The following is a 5,182-nucleotide window of genomic DNA, read 5'->3' on the forward strand; positions in this document are numbered from 1 at the left end:
TCTGTTAGTTTCAGTGTGTCCCTGTTTAGTTTCTGTTTCCATGATCTGTCCATTGGTGAAAGTGGTGTGTTGAAGTCTCCCACTATTATTGTGTGAGGTGCAATGTGTGCTTTGAGCTTTACTAAAGTTTCTTTAATGAATGTGGCTGCCCTTGTATTTGGCGCATAGATATTCAGAATTGAGAGTTCCTCTTGGAGGATTTTACCTTTGATGAGAACAAAGTGCCCCTCCTTGTCTTTTTTGATGACTTTGGGTTGGAAGTTAATCTTATCAGATATTAGGATGGCTACTCCAGCTTGTTTCTTCATACCATTTGCTTGGAAAATTGTTTTCCAGCCTTTTATTCTGAGGTAGTGTCTATCTTTTTCTCTGAGATGTGTCTCCTGTAAACAGCAAAATGTTGGGTCTTGTTTGTGTAGCCAGTTTGTTAGTCTATGTCTTTTTATTGGGGAGTTGAGACCATTGATGTTAAGAGATATTAAGGAAAAGTAATTGTTGCTTCCTGTTATTTTTGTTGTTAAAGTTGGCATTCTGTTCTTTTGGCTGTCTTCTTTTAGGTTTGTTGAGGGATTACCTTCTTGTTTTTTCTAGGGCATTGTTCCCGTTCTTGTATTGGTTTTTTTCTGTTATTAACCTTTGAAGGGCTGGATTCGTGGAGAGATAATGTGAGAATTTGGTTTTGTCGTGGAATACTTTGGTTTCTCCATCTATGGTAATTGAGAGTTTGGCTGGGTATAGTAGCCTGGGCTGGAATTTGTGTTCTCTTAGTGTCTGTATAACATCTGTCCAGGCTCTTCTGGCTTTCATAGTCTCTGGTGAAAAATCTGGTGTAATTCTGATAGGCTTGCCTTTGTATGTTACTTGACCTTTTTCCCTTACCGCTTTTAGTATTCTATCTTTATTTAGTGCATTTGTTGTTCTGATTATTATGTGTCGGGAGGAATTTCTTTTCTGGTCCAGTCTATTTGGAGTTCTGTAGGCTTCTTGTATGTTCATAGGTATCTCTTTCTTTATATTTGGGAAGTTTTCTTCAATAATTTTGTTGAAGATGTTTGCTGGTCCTTTGAGTTGAAAATCTTCATTCTCATCCACTCCTATTATCCGTAGGTTTGGTCTTCTCATTGTGTCCTGGATTTCCTGGATATTTTGAGTTAGGATCTTTTTGCATTTTCCATTTTCTTTGATTGTTGTGCCGATGTTCTCTATGGAATCTTCTGCACCTGAGATTCTCTCTTCCATCTCTTGTATTCTGTTGCTGATGCTCAAATCTATGGTTCCAGATTTCTTTCCTAGGGTTTCTATCTCCAGTGTTGCCTCACTTTGAGTTTTCTTTATTGTTTCTACTTCCCTTTTTAGGTCTAGTATGGTTTTGTTCATTTCCATCACCTGTTTGTATGTTTTTTCCTCTTTTTCTGTAAGGACTTCTACCTGTTTGATTGTGTTTTCCTGTTTTTCTTTAAGGACTTGTAACTCTTTAGCAGTGTTCTCCTGTATTTCTTTAAGTGATTTATTAAAGTCCTTCTTGATGTCCTCTACCATCATCATGAGATATGCTTTTAAATCTAGGTCTAGGTTTTCGGGTGTGTTGGGGTGCCCTGGACTGGGCGAAGTGGGAGTGCTGGGTTCTGATGATGGTGAGTGGTCTTGGTTCCTGTTAGTAGGATTCCTACGTTTACCTTTCGCCATCTGGTAATCTCTGGAGTTAGTAGTTATAGTTGACTCTGTTTAGAGATTGTTCTTCTGGTGATTCTGTTACCGTCTCTCGGCAGACCTGGGAGACAGATTCTCTCCTCTGAGTTTCAGTGCTCAGAGCACTCTCTGCTGGCAAGCTCTCTTACAGGGAAGGTGCGCAGATATCTTGTTTTTGGACCTCCTCCTGGTCGAAGAAGAAGGCCCAAAACAGGGCCTCTCTCAGAAGCTGTATTGCTTTGGCAGTTCCCAGAAGCTGTCAGCTTCTGTGGTGCAGACTCTCACCTGTGCAGACTAAAATCCTAAGTTCCAGGGAGTCCTGGAACCAAGATGGTGACCGCTGCTCCTGAGGCTGAGGCCGTCTCCCAAGCCAGGCTGACACCTGTCCTCTGGTCCGGATGGTGGCCAGTTGTCTGCGGCCCGCCCAGGCTGCTGCCTCAGCGGCTCTGTGCTTCTGCCAGTCCCAGAAGCTGTCCGGTTCTCTGGCGCACCCTCTAACCTGTTCAGACTAATCTCCTAAGTTCTGCTGAGTCCCGGAACCAAGATGGCAACCGCTGCTGCTGAGGCTGAGGCCGCCTCCCGAGCCAGGTGGACACCTGTCCTCTGGTCCGGATGGTGGCCGGTTGTCTGCGGCCCGCCCAGGCTGCTGCCTCAGCGGCTCTGTGCTTCCGCCCGTCCCAGAAGCTGTCCGGTTCTCTGGCGCACCCTCTAACCTGTTCAGACTAATTTCCTAAGTTCTGCTGAGTCCCGGAACCAAGATGGCGACCGCTGCTGCTGAGGCTGAGGCCGCCTCCCAAGCCAGGCGGACACCTGTCCTCTGGTCCGGATGGTGGCCAGTTGTCTGCAGCCCGCCCAGGCTGCTGCCTCAGCGGCTCTGTGCTTCTGCCCGTCCCAGAAGCTGTCCGGTTCTCTGGCGCACCTTCTAACCTGTTCAGACTAATTTCCTAAGTTCTGCTGAGTCCCCTTGTTTGTTTTTAAAATAAAGAATATTTTGATAAAGTGTTTGACTTGGAATCATATCTGTCTCAAAATAATGACTGTCACTACATCTATAATCAGTGTGCTTTCTTTGTATTTCTATTATGAAAATCTTTGCAACCTCTGGCCACAAGTATCTATTGGTTATATAGCCGACAAAGTTTTCTGCCCAAAGAAACAAATATGAGTAAAAATCTAGGGGAAATGCTTCTGAATTCATTTTTTAACATCCATCTTCTACAGGCCTAGGGCCCACCCTTAAATGTGGTTAATATTTAGTAAGAACCCATTGGAAAATATTAAGTTTTTCTTTGAGAGCAGCTGCCCATTGGGGGTAGCTGCCTAGTTAGTTATAGGAGCTCATGTCCACTTCCCCTTCTTGGTGCTGGGAGCCTATCTGGCTTGAACTTGTGCAGGTCATGTCTTAGTGAGTTCATATGTGTATCAGTCCTGTTGTCCCTGGAAAAAACCATTCCTTGATGGCGGTCATCATTTCTGACTCTTATAAACTTCTGCCTTCTCTTCCTCATAGCTTCCTAAGCCCGGAAGGGAGGGGTGATCAAAATATCCCATTTAGCACTGAATTTTCCAGAGTCTCTCACTCTGCACACATTGTCCAGTTGTGGCTTTGTGTGTTAGTTTCCACCTACTGAAAGAAGTCTCTGATTATGACTGAGTGAGGAACTGATTTATGTGTAGCAGAATATTTTCCCACATTTTTTAAAATTAGATATTTTCTTCATTTAGATTTCAAATGCTATCCCAAATTTCCTCTACCCTCCCCCCGCCCTGCTCCCCTACCCACCCACTCCCACTTCTTGGCCCTGGCATTCCCTTGAACTGGGGCATATAAAGTTTGCTAGACCAAGGGACCTCTCTTCCCAATGATGGCCAACTAGGCCATTCTGCTACATATGACACTAGAGACATGAGCTCTGAGGGTACTGATTAGTTCATATTGTTGTTCCACCTATAGAGTTGTAGACCTCTTCAGGTCTTGGGTACTTTCTCTAGCTCCTATATTGAGGGCCCTGTGTTCCATCCTATAGATGACTGTGAGCATCCACTTCTTTATTTGTCAGGCACTGGCAAAGCCTCACAGGAGACAGCTATATCAGGGTCCCTTCAGCAAAATCTTGCTGGCGCATGCAATAGTTTCTGCGTTTGGTGGCTAATTATGGATGGACCCCTGGGTGGGGTAGTCTCTGGATGGTCCATCCTTTCATCTCAGTTCCTAACTTTGTCTCTACAACTCCTTCCATGGATATTTTATTCCCTATTCTAGGGAGGAATGAACTATCCACTCGTTGGTCTTCCTTCTTGATTTTCTTTTGTTTTGGATGTTGTATCTTGGGTATTCTAGGTTTCTGGGCTAATATTCACTTATTAGTAAGTGCATATCAGGTGACTTCTTTTGTGATTGGGTTACCTCACTCAGGATAATATCCTCAGATACATCCATTTGCCCAAGAATTTCATAAATTAATTGTTTTTAATAGCTGAGTAGTACTCCATTGTGTAAATGTACCACATTTTCTGTATCCATTCCTCTGTTAAGGGACATCTGGGTTCTTTCCAGCTTCTGGCTATTATAAATAAGGCTGCTATGAATATAGTGGAGCATGTGTCCTTATTACCAGTTGGAACATCTTCTTGGTATATGCCCAGGAGAGGTATTGTACTATGTTCCTTCCGGTAGTACTATGTCCAATTTTCTGAGGAACTGCCAGACTGACTTCCAGAGTGGTTGTACTAGCTTGCAGTCCCACCAACAATGGAGGAGTGTTCCCCTTTCTCCACATCCTGATCAGCATCTGCTGTCACCTGAATTTTTTATCTTAGTTATTCTGACTGGTGTGAGATGGAATCTCAGGGTTGTTTTGATTTGTATTTCCCTGATAATTAAGGATGTTGAACATTTTTTTCAGGTGCTTCTCAGCCTTTTGGTATTCCTCAGTTGAGAATTCTTTGTTTTTAAGGGGGTTATTTGAATTTCTGGAGTCCAACTTCTTGAGCTCTTTGTATATATTGGATATTAGTCCTCTATCAGATTTAGGATTGGTAAAAATATTTTCCCAATCTGTTGGTGGCCTTATTGTCTTATTGACAGTATCTTTTGCCCTAAAGAAGCTTTGCAATTTTATGAACTCCCATTTGTCGACTCTTGATCTTACAGCACAGGCCACTGCTGTTTTGTTCAGGATTTTTTTTCCCCTGTGCCCATATCTTTGAGGGTTTCCCCTGCTTTCTCCGCTATAAATTTCAGTGTCTCTGGTTTTATGTGGAGTTCTTTGATCCACTTAGACTTGAGCTTTGTACAAGGAGATAAGAATGGATCAATTTTCATTCTTGTACATGATAACTGACAGTTGTGCCAGCACCATTGGTTGAAAATGCTGTCTTTTTTTCCACTGGATGGTTTTAACTCCCTTGTCAAAGATCAAGTGACTATAGGTGTGTGGGTTCATTTCTGGGTCTTCAATTCTTTCATTGATCTACCTGTCTGTCACTGTAC

Source organism: Mus musculus, chromosome 7 (assembly GCF_000001635.26).
Source record: "Mus musculus strain C57BL/6J chromosome 7, GRCm38.p6 C57BL/6J".
NCBI lineage: Eukaryota > Metazoa > Chordata > Mammalia > Rodentia > Muridae > Mus > Mus musculus.